This window comes from Bombus bifarius, unplaced genomic scaffold (assembly GCF_011952205.1).
Source record: "Bombus bifarius isolate JDL3187 unplaced genomic scaffold, Bbif_JDL3187 scf7180000007996, whole genome shotgun sequence".
Classification (NCBI taxonomy): domain Eukaryota; kingdom Metazoa; phylum Arthropoda; class Insecta; order Hymenoptera; family Apidae; genus Bombus; species Bombus bifarius.
The window spans coordinates 6,274,011-6,296,477 of record NW_022884376.1 but is presented as its reverse complement, the minus strand read 5'-3'; the positions used below and the strand labels follow the sequence as shown (position 1 = coordinate 6,296,477).

General features: G+C 39.4%; 1 protein-coding gene across 1 annotated transcript in view; it reads left to right on the top strand.

Moving 5' to 3' along the window:
- The window catches only part of LOC117205970 (heparan sulfate glucosamine 3-O-sulfotransferase 5), a 152,328-nt gene that overhangs the window by 61,681 nt on the left and 68,180 nt on the right, over positions 1 to 22,467 (top strand). Inside the window, exon 3 of the mRNA XM_033444854.1 lies at positions 14,833 to 14,919. The gene's annotated coding sequence lies outside the window, so the exon portion shown is untranslated. The remainder of the gene's footprint in view (positions 1 to 14,832; positions 14,920 to 22,467) is intronic.

Below are 22,467 nucleotides of genomic sequence, written 5' to 3'. Positions count from 1 at the left end.
CATTCGCGCTGCGAACGAATTTGCTTTCGCCTTATCGCGTTATCGTTTGTCAAATTTCGCGATTTTTTTTGCATCGGTTGCTACGTTTGACAGCTACAGGGTTATCTTTTTACCTCTGGATGTTGATCGATGGGAATAGAGTAGCGCGATCGACGTTGCTTCTCCAACATGTGTTTCTACGCTGAATTCTCTTTTTTTCATTCCAAGTTACGTATCCATGGAAAAAGTAGATTTCCATAACCAGCTTCTCGATCCTCGAATGCATAGCGCTGCTACTTGGCGACATACAGTGGCTACGACGAGTATTGGCACATCCTCTTGTCTTCCAACGAAGCGTTTCTTCTTTTATCAAGTTGTACGTTTCATTCTCAAATTTTCCTAGTCACACGGAAGCACTGGCAAATGATGGGAAGTACGATATACCTGCACCTAATTAATTAATACGTAAACGCTGTATGTAAACGCAATAGCGCGTCAATGCCTTCTAATTTAACAGGAATAGAACGCTTATCGTGTCGCGTGTACAGCAGAGTACAAAGAAACTGGAAAACCCGTGTACGAGTAATTTCGTAATGTCCGATGACCTTATCGTTAAGTAATTCGCTCGTATCTCGCTTCAAATCCTTGCCAATTGCTTCTAAAATCGGAGAGACGTCACCCTTCTGGATCCGCGCGCGATCCTCGTTTCTGCGAGAGGTTTCTTGCGCGCCTATTGCCGGAAAATCTAATCGTAGACGTCTCGCCGGAAACATCCGACGCCTATCAACAAAGAGACGCACGGATTTCGACCGTCAGTGATGGGATACTTTCGTTACCCTATGCTGCCGGGGTGAAAAGGAAGGACCGACGTTTCCTTCGAGCCGCAAAATTATTCCCGATAGCGGTAGCGAAGTTGAGAACGTTCCATCGTGGAACGAAATTGAAGGGGGCTAGGTTGGTGTGGGACAACGTACAGACCCGGTCACCCTTATCAAAACCGGTTTGAGAAGCAGACGCGAAAGGTCGGTTGATAAATCTTTAAGCAAATTCAAGCTGGAGGGATTGTCGATACGTTGGTACGGTGGAGAAACATCGTGGAAATGACGAGGGAGGCTTGATTCTCGCGGATGTCCCAAGGGTGAGATACAGACTAGAACGTAGCCGTAGAAGACGCGGATAAGGAAGAAAGATAGAGACAACGGTAGGGGATGAACGTGGCTGTGCGACTGTACGGAAAAGTATACAGTCGATTGGCCGCGAGTCTCGCTCGTGCCGGTCCTCCTCTGTGTTTTCATCCGAGCAAGAACCAAGGGAGAGGTCGATTGTGGAGTCGAGATTAAATTTGGAACGTTTCGTGTTATACGCTCGTGAAATTTAGAAAGGTAGGTACTCGCGCGAACGCGTTCCCAGGATGAAAGGAAATTTTCTCCGGGAACGAGAACGGTCAGCTGCGTATGCGAAAATTCCTCGAGCCTCCCGAATGAGATACACGAAACGAGACGAGAGCGTATCGTTCTATCACGATGTTCCAATAAATAAGCCGTAGGACGAACGACAAGCGCGTATCGTCGTACGAAAGTAGAATTTGTGTGGTAGAAATTAGCGTTTAATTCGTTTAATTCGACGTATAAACTCGTGCGGTATATCGCGAGGCATCGAGGTACGCGAGGTAAGAGGCGCGCGTAATACAATAACGAGCCTTTCGCAACTTCGCTTTTCCGCTGAAATATGGAAGTAGCCTTTAATCTTTTAAATGGAACGCTGGTGTTACCTTGCAGAGTTATAAAGAATATGAAACGTTGACCGAGTAAGCGTCGGCTCGCGTAGCCTCGCGTTAACCGCTAAGATTTTTATAAATCTAATAAATTTGTTCCCAGTGAAAAATGTAATATTACTGCGGTAAAACGATGCTTAGACGATAGCCACGAAAGCGATACGTATTAGATACGATCGTTGGGCCGACGACATAAATAAAGCGCGTCGTATCGGATCCAGTTTGATCTCTGGTTACGTCCGATGTGTCGTAATTTTATCAAACAGTTAATAATTTTCTATTTTTCCGACAATACCACCACTTCTTCCCAGCGTTAAACGCTACTAGATTTCCGCGCAATCGATGCTCCTCTTTAAATAACAAGACGTCTATTTAAATCCGAACAACGAATATTCCAATTACACGGTGGCTCGCGAAGGTATTCGAGCACCTGCCACAGCATTTTTTCACGAATATATTATACGTATATATTACACCGCACGAAATATCGTTAACATTAGCGAGACACGATTATCGTGATTATAATAGTAAAATTTGAAATATTCCGAATTTTGCAATCGAAAAACGTACGACACAAGCTGCAAGAAATTTATTGCAAATATTCTCTTAGCGGTAAATTACCAAACTGTATAAATATCTTTAAATATATATAATCAGCTAATAAATTCTCTCCTTAAACATTATCGTGGCTTACCACGATACAATGAACACAACTTGTTCAATAAAATTGTCGGTATCCGTACCAAATTTTACGGATATTACGCGATAGCCGTTGGATTTCGTTACAAAAGTAACGAGATCTCCAGGTATTTCCTGTAACGTACGCGTAAAAAGTTTGCAAGAGTGTTCACACGTGTTTCCCTCGTTCCCTGCTCTTTTCCGTTTTCGTCGAAACTACTGGCAAAAATTTATATTAATACCCGTAATTAGTCCAGTTTACCGGCTGTAAAACGTGCTGTTTGCGGGACCGAGAGAAGAGTCGGCGCGGGATAACAACGTTCTCGCCGTAATTTATATCGGGTTACGCGGTCAACGGTTGATAATAGGCAGCCGTGTTCTTTAAACGTTAATGCCGTGTCGGTCTCGCACGATTCATATTCTCGCGAACATTGTGCTCGCTCGTTATTGTTGCACCTCGAATGGGCGCTTTTCATCGGCGTTGGCGGCATAATAAGCGATTAATCGCGCCACAGGTTCGCAGGTGGTGACTCGATGAGAAGCCGCCATCGACAGCGTCATTTCCTAACCCCATTGAATGTATCGAGAGCCGATTGAGAGGAATGGGGTTGCGCCGGGTGCCGATGGTGATTGGTGTGCGGTTGCACCGTTGCTTCTAACTTTCTGATCGAATGGCGGTTCGTAATGCTTGCGAAATGTTTATGGAGCTTCGTGGTACAACGATATATTTAGATATATACATAAATATATATGTATAAAGGAATAACGTTTTTCTACGGAGATTGAGTGCCAGAGGGGCGGAAACTGTCGAGCAATTTGATGAGAGGTGGCTACGGCCTTGGCGAACTAACGGTCCGCACAAAGCGACTTTGTGTAGGTGAAAATGATTTAATTTGCTTGGCGTTTAATGAATGACAAAGGCTGCAAATGAAATATTTCGTTCGAGGAGAGCATGACGCGGACGACGCTCTGCGTTTGAAAATTATGTAAGTTAGCCATACCTTCTCGTAGAGCAGATTATTAACGCCAACGTTGCTTAAAGCCTTTGGGAAACTAATGATTTCACGGAAACGCGAACAAGTTCGAAGAATCGCTGGCCAAAGCTTTTAGATTCTTTTTTATTAAATCGACTTCGAGGTTTACGGGTGTGTCGTATAATTATAAGGTTCCCGATCCGTCGTCCACGAGCAATATGTATTTTTCGACGATTAAATTAACAAATAAGAATGCAGATCATCGGAATAGGTGTTCTTAGTTGATAAGAATAGGATTGATAATTGTTTGCGCGCGTCTAATATATCGTTAAATGAAATTGGAAAGATCTGTAGATTACGTTACATCTTGAAACCAGTCGCTTCATAAATACTGGGTTTTTAATTAAGGCAGCAGTTCTTCTTCGTTTGCATTTTACGAGATGATCGACGGCTTAACATTTCAACGAGCAACTCGTTGATAACTGTTTTAGCGCGTTAAATAATTACTTTGTCATAGAATACTTGCGACGATCCACCGTATCTTCAATTGTTGTACGTTGAATTCTCAATTTCACGGAACCTGATATATCTCCGATGGTTAAAATAGATAACGACTTTTGTTAGCGAATGTCGCTGCGTCCTGTCAATAATTCTATTTGCGTTATGCAGGGATATTTCGGTAAAGGGATGGCACATTTAAAAATTCTCCGCTTCTGCACAAACATTTCGTTGTTCTCTGTTCCACCGTAATCAAAATTTGACAACACAATATTTTTGTTAAAATATTCAACCGTATAAATTTGCGTATATTTTCGTTCTAGATTAATGCCTACTACAGATTTATCGAGTTACGTGTAAACTCAGAGAGCTAGTGCTATTTATACGAAAAAGAATGGTCAACGGGTAAAATTTTACAAAAGAAGAAAAAAAATTTAGAAAACGAGTAAAAAAAATAATTCGTAATACGTAATAGTAGTTTGAATCTCGTCGATATCAATTTACCAAGTTTACGAACTTGTGCTTTTCGCTGTATTAAGACGAACGCGTAACAGCTCTACTCGTCTCAACATGATCGAAAAATGAAATATCGAGGTTACGGGAATTGCGAAGGCAACTAGTTGGAAGTTGCTGAATTTCCCTGATTTCTATACATCGAACCGCGTATAAACGTACAGAGACGTGCAAATGCCATGATGTGTATGGCTGTAGGAAAGGAAATAGGCCATTCGAACAGACAGGCTAAGCATTGTACGACAGCGAATGCAAATCGTCGAGTGCTAATTTTATAGATACGTCTGAATAGAATGAACTTGATTCGAGACCGATTTTGCTGGCTCATAAGAGGACAGCTAATGAATTATTATTGCCACGATGCTACCTACTAATTCCGATGCGATCGAAGCAACGTACACAAGGACGTAGTAAGTTATTTTCGCTTGACCGATCGTGTTCGATCGCGAGAACTATAACCACGTTGAATTATGTCATAATATATACAGGTTAAACGTCGATTTTTGATCGCCGAACACGTCGAGTGTTTACAGCTGAAAGCTCGTTGAAAGTTTACCGTAGTCTGTCTGTACGCGCGCACTGTCGTGCACCCAAGGAACGCGCTTTTTTCCCATTGAAACGTATTTCCGATTATTTGTTTCCATTTTTGGGAAAACAACGAGGAGGTACAGCGATGTTTGATATACCCTGCCGGTTTGTTTGTAAATTCTAGCTTTTACGGGGGTAAAAAATGTATTGTTTACACGAGACCGAGGGCAGAAAATTTTTGAAAAAGCACTCATAGGTCGCGAGAAAATTTTAATACCGAATGAATAAAAAATGGTTGATCGATGTAGCTAGACTGAAACTTTTAAATTCTAAATTCTGCAAACGAAGCGTAAAACCGAAATATTTTCCATGTCTATCTTTATATCAGGTTGCATCGTATATTAACGGCTGTTAAATGGAAACGCGCACTTTCGCGATCAAACAATATCGAACACGGCTTCGAAATTTTCGAACGGTAGATACCGGCTTTTAGCGTGATGTAAAATGTTCGCTGTATCCGTGTCGCCGCTTTTATCTCCTACCTCGATGGACAATATGGAAAAAGTCTATACGTTTTTGCCAATTGAGATTCGATACTTGCTTTTCCAACGTTTAATTACGCGAATTAGACAACGATTTTGAAAGATAGCTTTCCGAGGTAAAATAGTCTCGGTAATAAAATCTAATTTATTACTTTAATGCAACTGTCCGTCAGTTTATCGATTTGATTTGATATTGTCAATCCTTTTTCACTCGCTCCTACCTCGAAAATCTCTTATCCGTTACGTTTCTATTTTCTTAGCACCGTTTCAAATTCGATCAGGTGGACAGGCGCCGATATTAAATTCACTCGATAAAACGCAAACGCGTTACCTGTCAGATTACCATTCGAAACTGGGAATATTAACACGAGTATGTGTATACAATACAACATGCTCGAGGCAATAAAATCAAACCGCCACCGACGGCCGCTCGATCCACCAAGCATACACTGGGGTGAGAATCAAAGGTCTACCTATTATCACCCCTTCTCTTTCTCTCTCTCTCTCTCTCTCTCTCTCTCTTTTGCTCTCTTTATTCGAACTTCCGAGGCAGTCAAATTAGTATAGGAAAACCGATGTACTAGAAGAGATCACACGAATCGTTGTGCTCCAAGGTGCAAGTAATTCGAGTTAAATAACGAAATTGCGTTAATTGAGTTAATTTATAAGTAATTCCGTATTTTATCGTATACTCGCATCGTGCTACCCTTGTATCCTTTAACCATCTTGACTTTACGCTTTCACCTTACGCGTATCTGCGTTAGTTACGCTTGTTAACTAGTTACGTACCTTTTGTCAGCTATTTAAACCTTGATCGAATGTCGGTGGCAATTTCTACCTTTCAAAAATAATATATATATGTCGGGTTTGTCGGGTTGACGCTAGTTTTAGGGGCGCGTTGCGTATCTTCTTTAGGACAAGCCATCGTAGTTGTTCAAAGAGGTTTACATTTACAATTATATGCACAAGTGTCGATTTAACAGGGTTTAACAATTTAATGTGCTTATTAGACACTCTTAAAGTAAAGACAATGTTCTTAGGTTCAAACGAATCCACGGTCACCGGGACAACTCTTTGTACAATTGAATATGTCTTGAAACTCAAAGTGACGTTACCTGTGACGCACGGTATCTTTCAGACTCCCTCGCCAGACGTTAAGTGTAAACTCTCCAAGGTGTTCATAAAAATAAAAGACTGACACGATCACACTTGTCAATTGCGTATTTGATCGGGGTTATCAACAAAATTCCAGGCGCCGTTACTAGGCAGACCCGCGTAGAGCAGTCGTTGCTCCTGCCTCGGGGCTTCTTTGTTAATACAGCGTGTCCCTCGATATTGGTACTTCTACTGTTAAGTAAAACGTTCATCCTGTGACCGTGGCTACGTTCGGTGACCAGTTGTGTCACCTTGACCCCAAGCCCACTGTTATAATACTATAATGAACAGCTATAATGAACAGTTTAGACCAAAGTATTGGGCATCTTTCCAAAATTCCAAAAGAAAGGCCCGTTGTCCCTACATCTCCGACATATATATATGAAGTATCGTGGACGAGGGGCCTGGGGGGTGTCATGCGAATTATAAACAAACGATTGCTGAGTATGTGCGTGGTAGGGCTAAGACGAGAGATACGAGGCTAAGACAAAAGACAAGGGGCTGCTGAGGGACGATAAACGAATTAACAGGAGTATGAGTTGAGAAGCCAGAGAGTGCGGATTGCGTTGTTGAGAGAGAGAGTTAAATCTGTGTTGACGAGAATTGTTAATTAATGATCTAATTGTCTTAATTATAATACGTTGTTACGATTAGTTCATGTTAAATAACCATTGTTTTCTGTTTAATTAACATCTGCTTAATCTATTTATTATTAATAAACTAATTATAATAGTTTACGATACTACATATATATATATATAAAAATCTGTTGTCGTAACAAGACCAGTCCGGAACCTTCTCTCCGTAGCGGATTTTTGAAAATTTTCCCTCGCATCACGTCCTGTCTAATTCTTTGCCTTATTATACCAATACTTCGTAGTATCACGTATAGTTCGGAGTTCTTTCTAGTTTGCAGCATAAGAGTCTCTAAAATCTCTGTCCCGCAACAGGCGCGTGCCTCAACCAAAAATAAATCACAACAGTGGAAAATATGGAACAAGAGAAAACTGTCGTGTTTCACTGACAAGAATCGTCTTGCAACATTTAATATCACCCTGGAAATCTCCCGGAACAATTAAACGTACGAAGACGCCAAGTTGCGTCACGTAACGCCATCGTCTCGACGCAATCGCGAGCCTAATACCAATCGAGCAATAGCCAACCCGTGTGTACGTTGAAAGAATAACGAAAGACGTTGCCATGCGAATCGAGGCTACTCGCGATCGAGATATTAGAAGATAAAGACGAAGACGTTGGATTTTTTAAGCGTCTAAGGAGTGGTGTTCTTGGAGGTTTCTCGTCGACACAGGTGGACGGGGTGAATTCCATTGACCTCGATTTCATAGCACACACGAGGGTCCCTTAATCACCCTTGACCCCTTTCCTCAACGAAATTGTGCATACAACCTTTTCCAATCTTCCGCATCTACAGCCACAATGGATCTTTAGAGGAGCTGCCGGCATCCCTTGAGCGTTACTTTAGAGCCAGCTTGGCGCTAGTTATACGTTCAACCTTCGTTCCGATCGAAATGCTTCTGACAGCTTCTGACACCTTCCCTGGTAACGACGTTAGGCCGTATCCCCGTGAAATGACCGCGAAACCGAATGATCGGAACTTTGCTTGACTAGGGGGATCGAGAGAGTTATTCACGGACTGGACGTGTAGTTTACGTCTATCAAGATCGCCTGTAATACGTATCGGGTCGTCGTATAAATAATGCCAATCTTGCGAAGGGGTGCTCGATGAATTTATCAGCGTCAACCAGGACAGTTCCTTGTGCGCAGAGCGTGACATATAACTGGGCGAACCAGCATCTCTTATAAGTAGACTGATTTTTATGCATTTATGGGAAATGGGAAAGACAGAAGACACAGAGAGAGAGAGAGAGAGAGAGAGAGAGCTCGTAATACGCCAAAAAATATATAACGTAGTAAACTACGCATCGATAATATTTATAAAGTAGATAGAAAGTAGATCAGCGAGAAATCTGTGTTTCAGTTTCCGTTTCTTTAATCGTATTCATAAAAATTCATAAAAAGTTTGTTGAAAACTCCGCTAGAGTCACAAAGTTGGAATATAACTTTAAGAGCAGATAGGAACGTAGCTTCGTGCGGATATGATAGACACCCTATAGAGAGGGGACAATTTTGTTCGAAGAGGTCGAACATGAAATGGAAGTCGTGTCAAGGCTGTCGTTATCGTACGATGTTGTATATCGTCCGGGTGTAGATTCAGAGAATCAATGGATACTATCGGACGTGCCTGGAAATCAGAATTTTGGCCTATATGGCCGTTTGTCGTAAAGACAGATCCCCTACGATTAGACTTCAGCGATGCCTGCCTCATATCAAGTACATATTACGTCTCTTATGCTAAGTTATCGTAAAGTAAGATTCCGTTTATCCAAAATCGTGGAAGGACAAACCTATTCGAATAATAGTGTCTTGGATAACAGGAGTTCGCTAATTCTCTCTTCCACCTCTGTCCCTTCGGATAACAAGAGCTGATGTTCGTATTACTGGATTTCAATTAATCTGTTCGTGCGTGTTGCTTCTCGCGATATAGAATGCCATAAGATCGATCAGACGTTGAATTTCGCCATGCGACTGATTACTTTCTTAAACGAAGATCGAAACGAACGCATCGATCTTTCTTCAAAAATATTAAAATTCGTGCTTACCCGCAATTTTGTTAAGTGGAAATCGGTGTTTCCTTGCACGTATAACGGCCAATGCTTCAAGTTTTCAAGTAAAATATTCGTTTCGTATTAATACATCGCCGTGGTAAACACGTCTTCGGCAGCTGAGCAAATATTCATAGAAGTTAGCATGTATAGAGTGAACGTTCTTGTGCATCGAGTACAACGAAACAAGTTCGCATAACTGGTGCATGGTGCAGTGTGAGCCTGGATGGCGAGAGCTCAGCAACATGTTCGGTAAAGCAGGTACTGTAGCAAAATTTGTTTGAATAAGCCGAGTTTGGACAAATGGACTTCTATCGTACAACGCATATGTAATGACAACTTACGAGATATTTCTAACCCAGTTTACGCATAATTTCACATGGCAATGTAATTTACGCGTATACTTAGCCGCTTTGGAGTGCTTCGAAAGAAAATTAACGACGACTAGCGTACGAAGTGAAATTTGAAGAAAGACAGTTCTCCTTTGACTATCTTTGGACGTTGATTCGGAATGATCGTCAAAAGGCACGCACGCTTTGGAAATACGTACGATGGCTACATACGAGTTTCTGTTTCATGAAAATTTCGTTTGCGCGTGAAACATTTTTCCTTCTATTTTCGAGCGCGGGCTATTTTTTTTACACAAGGTTTTTTTTTTTCTTCCTTTTTCCCTTTTGCGATGGAAAAGAGAGAACGTATAAATGTACATTTTCCAGAAACCTTTTAGGTCGACGTACGACGTCGATTTTTATTTACACACGCGCGACGTACGATACTTTGCTTTCGAAAAAAGGCTCCGAGCTTTCTACAGTTTCGGAGATCGTTGCAAACATCGCTTTCTATTCTGCCGGGAAATTAGCTGGAAACAAGGTCTCGTCGAAAATCGACGTTTATTATGCAACAACCTAATATAATCGTACTTCGATATTTAACGCGATTAGCTGTTATCTCATTTTGAAGTCGAACGATATTAAAATCATGTCTACTAATTGAGTTACAACTTAAATTATACAATCTGAAACTTTGGATAATAACAGTAATCAATGCTTCTGTGGAAATTGTAATTTATGCATTACGAAGTAACGAGCAACATATTTTACGGATTAGCTTACTGCACGATGTACCGCCATAGCTGTTGCTGAATAACAGCTGAAAATCTTGTAAAATATAGCTTGCATAAAATGTAGTATTACATGCGTATTTTTCATAAAGCATGATCCGTGTTAGCCTCGTGCTTTTTCTGAAGCGTGCAATTTTAAATAATCACATAGCGAAGCTACGTGTCCCAGAACTCGTCCGAAATTAAAAATCTGCATCGTATTCTCGTGTTACTAATGATTGCTGCGGTATAAGTACATAGACGTTTTACTAACACGTAAAATACGAATACGTAATCGCTTTCGGTTACGGTTTATTTGCGTTGAAATTGTAAATTGCGGTTCGATGACGCTTTCATAGACATCGTACAAGTGAAATATAACTCGGTAGCAGGATATTGTCAAATGTACAAAAATTCTGTTGCTGTTTCGTAGCAGCAACATTCTACGTTTTTATTAAAAACCTTTAAGTGTTCTACGCGTTACTATCATCGATCAGTTATCGAGAAACTTGCTATCGAAAATTGTTTGGTTTTCGATAGTTTCACCGATGAATGAGTGTTTTTTACACTATTTCAGATGTAAAAATATCGAATATCGCGTAAACATGTTTGAAACGGATATTACGTGGTCTAATGGGTGAAATTTTAATAAGAACGAAAGATCTTTCTTCTTACTTCTTTTTCAGATAACTCTGTCATCGATTTGGTATTTTATTTGTTTATTCGTTTTTACGCAGTCCCTCCCTTGCAGGTTTAGGCGAACTTGCAAATTCACAGTATATCGCGTTCTTTAATTCTCTGATACTCGCTTGAAATTTACGTTCCACTTCGCATACAAAAATAAAATATACAATTTTAAACAACAATTTTTTCCTCTTATTTTTAGTACAATATCGCAAGTGTCTAGGAAATCGTAGCGATCGTTACACGAACATTCTCTGTATCAAACGTGATATACAATTAATTTAGTTTATTAGATTTTATCCAATATATCGATGGTTTTTAAATAGCGCGGGGAGAAACACGTAATTGCCTTGCGAATTAATCGGATAACAGAAAGTAGATAAACCTGTGGAATTAATAGAAAGCCACGAGTAGGAAACGAGACATGGCGTGATCCAAGTTTCTCGTTAAGGTCGTTTCATTCGTTCGCCAGGAAAGATAGAGCGGTTAAACGTATAACTTTAGCCACGGCCAATACAGACCTAATGAAACCGGGAATCCCTGATGGCGGATAAATAGCATCGACATTGTTCAATTTACTCGTAACGTGGCCTCTCGTTAATCGTCTGGAATTTCGATCGATTTGCGACAAAATTCGGCAATCAACCGGTTTCAAAATTGTTGCGCGCTTCGTTCGAACTCTTTGCTACCTTAGAATCACCGGATCTCGATCATGCGAAATATCATAATTAATTACGAGATGACCGGACAATCGAATAAGTCAAACTATGACTATGTTTCGCAACGTATTACATTTTGATCTTCGTTTCTTTTTTCCAATCTGTTTTCCAATTCCTCTGTGTTCCGTTAAGTTACAATTTTTTAAAGAATCACTCCTGTTCCGCAGTCTTCGAACGTATTACTTGAACTTTATAGAGTTCGTCTAAGAGTGCAGGATTTGTAGTTTAAGTACTTTGAGCTACTTACTTTGTGATATCTCGAGGTACTTGGCTTCGCTGCGCGCGTAATCACCGATTCGTGTATGCATTCCTCGAGTGTACCACCGAGTCGCATATTTCGAATTACTGATGGCTTGGCGTCGAGTTATACGGGTATTATACAGTGTATATCAGGTATTTGACATATACTCTTTCGCAACACGACGCGTAACATCAAACGTATGTACATACTGTTTAGATTATGATGTTGCCTGTTTTACCTTAAAGCACATTATAAGGTCAAGCTGAATAGTTTACAAAGACGTATTTATGATTCTTTACGTCTAGATCGTGTTTTTAATAGTACGTTGCGCTTCGTGAATATTTTTACCGTGAAACTGTCCATTTCCTTATAGGAAAATGTTTCTTCTTCGGGTTACATGTTAACAAGATTGAAACCCGAAGAATCACATATACGTCATCTAATAATACTTTACTTATAAGCGAAAGCTTACAATCTAAGATCTTTTACGATGTTCGTCGGTAAAATATAATTTAATAACGCGACGGTAAAAGCCAAGTCGATTTTCGTGGACCAACAAGTTCACGTTTCACAGACAAATACAATGAAACGTTCGTTTGACAATTCATGTAGCCGAAAAGTCTGTCGGTTTAATAAAAAGGAACGCCGTTTGCGGAGGTTTACGAGGTTAATCTCTTCCACGTTAAACGTTCCCGTAACATCGTCGGAACCACTCTTTCTCGTTGGACTTTTCTCTTCTGTTGTAATATTAAGAACGTTTATGGCGATACCCGATGCAGATGGAGAAAAATCTCGCGCGATTCTTCTTTTAGATTTGCTCTCTTTCTCATCGAGTTTCTTTTCCGCTTTCACTGTAACGCGCTCGTCATAAACTCTCGTCGGTTGTATGTATGTTGTTGTTGTGTGTCTCGTCGCTGAGTGAGCAGAGCGTGTTGTCCCATTTTTATGCAAGTTGATTCAAAATCTAAAAGGTACACAGTGCAAACCTTTGTGATATGTCGAATACCAAAGTGCAAAGAGAATTTGTAATAAAAAGAAGAATGTTAAAGTTATTTTATGTTTTTGAATACAAAGCGGCGAATTTGGTTGAGAATGCCTGGTTTCGGGAGAATAGCATCGAAGGTCTATTTGTGGGTTTCATCGACACGCGTGTATCGATCTACTGTTTCGATTTTCAATCGAGCGATCATAAAACATTTAACAGCAAATAAAAACAGAATAGCAATATAAAGAAATGATATTTATATGAGAAAGAAAGTATAGCTTACTAATATATTAGCGATTTTTTAAAACATGCGTGCAATTTAAAGTTTACATTCTACATCAAATGGTAATGTTTCATTAAAAGTAGAAGACTTAGAAAATAGAGGTCTAGAAATGGAGTCCTGAGACTATTGAACGGGATTATATTTATGATTCAATCGGATTTTTATTACGAATACGCTTCGCTTTGTTCTAACGTTTCGTTTCGCTTTATCAGGGCAGACCTGAAAATTAATTCCAACGAACTACAAATATGTCATCTAATCATCTTTCTTTATTAGTAAACGTTTCAAATTTGGTCCACTTTAGATAACAACGCACATAGTGGAGATGACACTTTGATTTTCGCGCCGTTCGTGAGCGCGTCGGTTCGCAGCGCCTCGTGCGGTAAAATATTGCATTCTTCCTTGTAACAATGCGTGGCGCGTTTCCACATTGAATAACCTAAGTGTTGTGTCTGTCGAAATGTCATTAATAATCCAAAATATATCGTGTTTTCGCTTCATTTTCTACCAGTATATTAATAATAACAGTGAGCGTCGGAACATGGTGGAATTCCTTAAGAAACCGTACAGTGTCTTGAATTATCGTGCAATGAAAAGTGGCTGGTTCTATGAACGTTTTTGTAAACGTTACAACACGTTTTCCAAAGCTGTTTTTTCACAGGAATTGTTAATTTTCAAGTGAGTAAGGTCATTTTCGTATTGTTATAACATCGTTATTGTTACGCGTTCGACTGTCATTATTTTTCTAGACAATGGCTTACATATCGAGATAATCGTGTTTGACGATAGTATCGAGGAATACGAATACGAATATCTTTAGGTAAATAAACAATTCGGGACGCATATACAGTTGTTTACGAAGGGATTCGTACGCTTACCATAGTAAACCTTTACGTGTATATCGTGCGTATTACATAAAACACTTATGTGACTGCTATTATGGCAAAATTCGACCACAATCTGACAATATATGTATCATATATAGAAGTTACAAGATATTTATTCCAAACTTGTATTTAAGTAAAGAACCAATATATAGTATGAATAATTGCTTTATATAATAACTGTTAAAGATATTGAAGGATACTCCAATTGAATACTGACATTCAACGATATTATGGATGGTTGCTTGTTTTTATTTTTCTCTCTACAAAATATATCAAAATCGTTAAAAATTTTATCAATATAATTTACCGACAGTTACTATAGTGCCAATAAAATTTCGAAATATTCCTAAAGAGTTTAAATAGTTTCGTTGGCGACGATAAATGCGCAGTGAATGTATCCAATATTTGTCATATCGGCAGAAATTAAAGAAATATTTGTATAGGTGATAGAGCTCTCGCAGGGCGCGCTGTATAATCTAATTTATGGACAAAGGATAGTTTGTGCTATCATTTGTCGCGACTTGAATGTTAACGAAGAAGTGAAGTATTCGTCACGAAAAGTTCACTGCGGCGCAAGGCTAATCAGTTTGTTTCTGTGCGTGATTACAGATTTCTGGGTATAAAAATCAGCTTGCATGGACCTTGACTAGCCGGCCTTAATGCGAGGACTGCAGGCATTCAGTGCACCGAGAGAGGGTGAGTTTATTATTTATCGATCGTTCAATTTCTTTCTTCACCGATTACAAATATAATACGAGGCAGAAATTGAACTGGGCGAGCGATTAAAAGAAAAAAAAAAAAATAAAACAAAAGATATAACGTATAAACCGAAGTTCGATTAATAGTTCGTCGGAAATCGTTCGATGGATCGTAGGAACTTAATCACCAACTCCATCAACACATATTTAAAATGTTTTGCAGAATAATTTTGTTCGATGAATGTACTTGATCGTTACAACTTTTATCGAGTTTGAATCGTATTATGGTAGCTTTATCGCAATATTATCTGGCATTCCCTGTAATTTTACCGACGCATTCTGAATACGTCTCGTTCAATAGAAAAAAATCAACGCTCTATATTTATCGATAGATTGCGGGTTTTTCTGCATTTGCAATGAATTTAAAGACGCAAGAATATATAGATCCATTTTTTAGTTCTGTCCATAAAAATATGAAATTGCGCAAAAGTTCACAATCTCTGCGCGTCGTATGTAGAATTTTAGTAGGAAACACGCTGTTCGAATAATAGAACGGCCGCGTTAGACGATTCTATTAAACGAAAGTGAATTTCCTATTAAATCAATTGAAGCCGTAAACGACCGAAATTATAAAATAGCGTAATTAAAGTTCGCCCCGTGAGAAATTGAGGAAGTCGTATTTATTTCTCTTCATATCTACTGTACAAATACCATGTTGCAGTAGTTAAATACCGTTCATTAAGTCATAAGTAGCCTGTGAAAGTGAATGGTTAACAAGCTACTAAAACTTTCCGAACATAGTTCTCGTACATCCTTGTTTGATTCGTGTGATAAATTGTAGAGAGTTTAGTGGTTAGTTATCCGTATAGAGTTAAAGAGATGGATCGGTTCGTTAATTTTAGTAAATACAACGAGTGTATACGTATTGGAAATAAATATCGACTCCGTAGGACGAAAGGTAGACAACAATCGACGTGATCGCTTAATATTTTCTTCTCGTAAAAAGAATTCTCCTTTTGAAAAATTGCAACTTGCCTTGGAAACGTTCGGCGGTTTCGTATTTGTACCGATAGCACGTACTTATTTTCCCAGCGGTCCGTACCCTTTCTTACACTGTGATATTAAAATGGAGAAATATCCTTACAGCCGGAGAAAAAGAAAAGACGTTGCCGTTCTTTTCTTAGATTATGTGTCAGAAAGAAATCACGTCTATGAAACTGTTGGTTTTCTAGCGAGCTCGTCCACTAGAAGTACGTACTAAGCCGAAACAATCGATTCAAATCCCCTAGTGACGTAGCAATCTTCTTCGTGATACTTTCGTGGACTAACGCTTCCGTTGCGGACGGTAATTGTATGAAATCGCGGGAGAAATTACGGGAATCGTACATTCAACGCGCAACCTACTGAATATTACATCAGTTCCGGAATCTGGCGATGGTATTCAGTGATCTTTTCCACGCTGTTTAACAACTTCTGGATATTTTTACTGACAAATGGCACGGTATCCTCGTGCGTACTCTTTATAGATCGATAAACGTCCGAAGGACATTTAGTGGAGAATTATTTTATCGATTACGTATACCATCGGGGACAAGAATAATTGGACAGTGGAAAGTTTGGCAGTGGAAACACGTATCGATGAAATTGCGCTGAATACGACTCGGTTACAAAAATGTGGATGTTAATTTCAATTCTTTATTAAATAATTTATGCACTGCAGTATGTAAGAAATAAAGTGTTAAAGTGTCCCTGATTGCATCTATTTCATTGTAATTTTCACATTAATATTGGCAGACAATATAACGAAGGAAACGTTTAATAGCGATTATAAATCGTAAATTAGTATCTAGAATGATTCATTAAACATTTGCAAACATATTTTAAACAGATAAATGATGTCACGACGATTTAGATCTTCTCTATAATTTAGTAGGTTAAAGAGACGGCCTTGATCGATTGGTATAAAACTGTCTCGAGCTATCTGGATAATGCCAAACTTGAAAAATATTTCTTCTAAATTAATTAAAGTTACTTGATTGGATCTACATCCTTGAACTATAAGAATCGTTCCGTCATTTTCAAAGTAATGAGCGGCTCGGTGAACAGAAATGACAAAAAAAGAAACGTGCCCTTAAGAACGCTTCTTTCGTGCTTTATCCTCTTTCAATTTCCTTTCAAATGTAAAAATATCGGACACTCTAGTTTAATAATTTCCGACGTTAACCGCGTATTTAAATATTCGTCTAACTATGCAGATCTAATTCCCTATTTGTTAAAACGTTTCCTGAAATAGATTGTTATACGACGTAATATCAGTTTGTTTATGTAATTCAAGATAGCTCGGATAAGATTATCAATTAACGTTCTTAAAGCAGAAAAATAAAGGAAGTGGGATACTCTTAAAAACAGTTACATCGGTAAAACTGTTTACGTGAAAATGAGATCGGCACAATAACATACATTCAATGGAAATGTTAAAATTATAATCAAAATTGTAATTACAACGCTGAACCGCAATGGTAATTACATTTCACTGGCGTAAGCTGATTACATTTCAAAACACAGCGACACGAAGAAGTGAAAGTAATAAAGGGCAAAGTATGTACTTAAACGTAATGAATTCTCATACAATTTCGTGTTTCTCCCTGGTTCATATCGCCATCATAACGACGCGTATTACATTTCTATTATTAATATCGTGCTTTTTATCTCCTCTCGAAAGTTTCGCTTGCTTCTTTCAGTAAAAAATATTATTTAACTTGAATCGTCGAGTTGCTCGAGTAATTATACTATTTTGACGTTCGTAATACCCTTTCTACGTTAAACAGAGAAGTTGAAGTGGATAATTACAGTTTGAATCATTTTTGAAATACGTGTTTGTCACCTTTTTCTTTTCAGCGGTACGACTCCATTACGCCTTCGGTGCTCCGGAATAACGAAAGCAATTTAAAAATGTCAACGCGATCGTGAAATTTCCAGAAACGAAAGGTTCTATTAAACATTCCCTTTGTCATTAGAAATTAAACTGTTACTTCACAGACCGTTTTACTTATCACATGTTCGTTGATCACGGTACAATTTTAAATTGTAGTCCACCTACCTTAAACGATACTTTTAAACGATAGTCCGTTTAAACGATACTTTTGCCGACTAGTTGAATTCGCTTGCGCTTATCGAGTCCGACTGTAAGTATCAGGTTGTTCGGAAAGTGTCTTTCTTTTACAGACACGTCTTTTACACCAAAAACGCACTTTTATACAAACATGAAACCTAATCTGTCGAACGTTGCGATCTTTAGTTTGATAGAGCAAAATGGATCATACGTAATTCGATAAAATAATATAAAACGGGAAATGTTGCGCATCCATTATTTCCTTATGAAACGAAAGAAACTTTTCCGACGACCTAATATACAACGATAAAAAAAAAAAAAAAAAAAAACAGATCCACTCGACAGTGAAAAGTATTCTACGAGTAGACTGCAAATCAGTTACTATGAATATATCATTGAGAGTAGTTGGATTGGTTTCCGACGATCCCAACTTAGATGCAAGGATACGACGACGAAGGCAAATCGATGGAGGAGTTAGGCTCAAAGTAGAATAGCTCCGTGTTTATCGCGGCGTGTTCTGCATCTTTAACCGTCCCATCCTACAGACATTCGCATTATGTCGCGATCTCTCCTTCGGTCGATGATCAATTTCTAACTGTTCGGTGAGTTTGCGAACTTTGAACGATATCAACGCGCAAGAGAGGGTCGATTAAAGAGTTCTAACATGATCGTGATTTTGTCGAATGTTTATTTCGAAGCGTGTCTCGTTCTCTGAGCGTCTGGCGCTTACGTTCTAGGTGTCAGTCTAGGGGGTGTGCTTTCGTCAACGTTTTCTACGAGGTAGGAATCTGTGTCTCTCCAATTATGCGACTGTCGAAACGTTGTGAGCATCTCGCAAGCGGTGCGTTACGTGCGTATCAAGTCGTAGTGAAGTTTATCGAACGGACCCATCGAGCGCTTAAAAAACTAATTAATTTGTCGACGTGGTCCGAGTTGCAAACTTTGTAACGTGCAATGTGGAAAAATTCCAACTTCTCGAAAATAGCCGATACGCTGTCCGTATCGTAAACTCGGGGTAATCTTATATCCTAAAGATATTATGGTCCGTAAAAGTGGATTGTTTTCGCGTTTGTGCAGCTGGTTGGCTCGGCCTATTCGTCGAAAACGATCGAAATATTCGAAATTGGGTCATTATTCCCGACGATGGCCAGTGGCCGATGTTTGGTAATTCTTGTCGTGGAATTGTAGCCGATAGAAACGTGACATTTAGATGGTGGCTCGTATCCAGGCCAATCACGCTTCGCAGAGGAATTAACTTGGTTTCAAGAACACCCTTTCTTTCTCGTCCTCCACAGTCGCTCTCTCTTTGCTCTCTCGCTTTTTCCTTTCCTACGATTCGCGATGAATTCCCGAAAGACAGGAGAAACGAGAATAGCTAGACAGTCAGCCAGCCCGAACTTCTCCACGAAACATTGGTTGGCAAGGAGCAGCCTCGAATTGGAACGACTCGGCTGCTGATAATGACCGTCGTCGTACATCTTCTTGCTTTCGTTTTTTCCCAACTTTCTACCTACGAGTCGTCGTCTATCGACTCAGCCTCAGTGGGACGGGTTTAACGAAAGAACCAGATAAGATTGATTTTCGAAGATCCGCTCTTGGCTAGCATTTTCACGATGACGAATTTCCGATTGGTCGTGTCGTCTTCGATTTCACTTCGACGTGTACAATGAGCCCTGGAAATACGCAACTCTTTTACGTCTTCGATTGCCATATTCGAAAGATCGATATTTTCGGTTACGATCTTAATTTGCAAATTCTTACTAGCGACGATACATTGGGTTGGCAACTAAGTAATTGCGGAATTTGTCAATATCACCTAATGATAAAATCCGCAATCACTTAGTTGCCAACCCAATACAAATGCAACAGCGGACGAAAGAAAGTTTAATACTTTGACTGCCACGTCGGTCATATGTGACCGCAGCAGACCTCACAAAGGACACAACCTGACAAACACGAAGATGGTATCCCACTGGGGGTAGCCACCTACATGATAATCTAATAACTAAAACATTGTACCAAATGTCCAAACTGGACAAATTGTGAATGTAAACGATTAAATAAAAAAAAATATGTGACCGATCACGATTTCTCCTGTGTTGCCATGGTGGTCATTGGTGACCGGAGCGCTTCAACTTCTTACAATCGTAAAAATTGAATGAAAATTGACAGTTAAGGCATTTTGAATATAACCGATAAATAGAAGATACTTTGAGATAAAAAGTGCCCCATTGAACGGTTCAACATTTTTATTAGAACATCGATAAAAAAAAAAAAAAAAAGAGAACAAATCTTGCGTCTAACGGTGCACTGTGTTAAAACACTGTGACATCCTCAGGGAAACATGTGATTTCGGCGTGGCAGTCAAAGTGTTAAACGCAAGTGGTATAGTAATACTATAGTAATAGCAAAATACCGTGGATTTACGAAACGGCATCGTATTTGACAAGAGCGATGAATAAGCAACGAATAATACATACGCCGGAATAGACTGTCGACAACGCGGTGAAAAATATCTGGTACAAATGTTACTAAACATATGTGCATACATACGAGTAAATCGCTCGCAACTTTGAACTCTCTTTTGTGCGCGCCTGTATGTTTGAAATAAGCAAACTTATCTCATCATCGAAGGAATTTTTATCGTTGAAAATTTTGAAATTCGTATTCTGGGACGATAGGAATCGTTCGAAGTTGACAATCGAGAAAAAGATGGTACGAATACTTCCGCGATTCAGTGTAATTTTTTATACGTAAAATTCGCGCATTTTCAACCTTCTGTTCCCTACGTCCATATATTACAACGTCTACGTTATAATCGGCTCGAGCTAACAAAGACTTACAGTAAGGTAAAGTAAATGTTTCTATTAAAAATTTCACAGATTACAGAGTATCGCCAAATGAAGTTGCAGCGTGTTTTGCGAAAAAACACGTTCTCGTTGGTGCAAAGCGAACCGCATCCGCGAATCGTTACGTCTGACGTAATTTTCGTCGAAGATCGTGCCGTGGATCGTATCGAAAGCAAACATTGCATAATAAACTTTCAAAAATAGACAGGAGAACGCGTTGGAATTGCGTAGTCGGTTCGTATGTACGTACAGAGAAACGAGGGTAGATGGACTGGTATTTATTCATTGGAAAGCAATAGCGAATGAGTGGGTAATGCATGCGCATCAAGCAGTATGATGTTACAGTTCACAGTTTGCATATTAAAAGCTTCGATGAGGCAAGATAACGCGTTTGTTCCGCGTTGCGTGTTTGTCGTTCTCTATCGTAGAAACTTTGCATTGTCTATATCGTTGTTGTAACGTGTATTCTGGAATAGCGTTCGTGTATCGTTCGTCGTTGACGAAATAGAATTTTCATTCATCATGGAAAAGCGAAAAGAGAAGGATAAATTAAACGATGCGTCCTCATCAACCTCGATATTTTCATCGTTGATATTTCGTTAGCTTTTTTCCATCATTTCTCTAGCAACGTGCCCCTTTCGATACGTACGCGTTCATGCGTAAAAACAGGACACTCTGTATACAGATATACCGCAGGATTCTTCGTTGTTCAATGAAAATTAACTGACGTCGAAACGAAGCAACTCATGGAATGATCGTAACAGTAATTACAGAGCGCAATTATCGAGTTTTATAATCATGCAATGCCAGGTTGCAGTGAAGTCACTGAGAACGATCGTTATCGACTTTTACGGCACGATTTTATGGACAGAGGGAGTGTCCACCGAGACTCTGCCTTACATCTTGGCTATCTTTTAGATATTTGTCGACAATTTCCAATCCATTCGATAGGAAATGCATTTCGTTTCACTCCCGTGCAAAATGTTCTAAGTTGCGTTCGTTTCTCAAATTAAACTACCATGAAATTTTCTTTGCAAAAATTCAACTCGAAGAATCTCCCAACTCGTTTCCCGCATTTCTGGTAAAAGGAAGCTGATGTTTGCGTTTAAGGGGAAGAAGTTATAGAAATAAATGGCGATATAATACGATACAGAAGATCGATTGGCGCGTCGTTACGCATTTCTTTCGTGTCGTGGCTGCCTTAAAACTGTTAAAATATTTAGTTTCGTCCCGACGGTTCTTTCTCCAACGACGTTTGTTCGAGCGGAAAGAAAGAAAAAGTGCGGTGTAAACTGGTTGTGTAAAATATTCACCGTCGTAAGAACGACGTGACGCGACAACGGTTTAATTAAAATTCCATCTGACCTATTAGCAGCAACTTGATCGCGAAAACTGTTTCTCATTCACAGGACTGGTAATTTTACGCCCAAGCTCGATTTATAACGCCTACCAAGCGTTCAGCTATATCTGCCCTTTCGCCCACGATAAAAGTGCAGAGCCTTTTGCCGCAGTCTTTTAAACCGTTCAGCTGTAAGCGGCTTGCCTGAGTTTAACTTCAACTCCCGTCCTTTCCTTGTCAAACTTT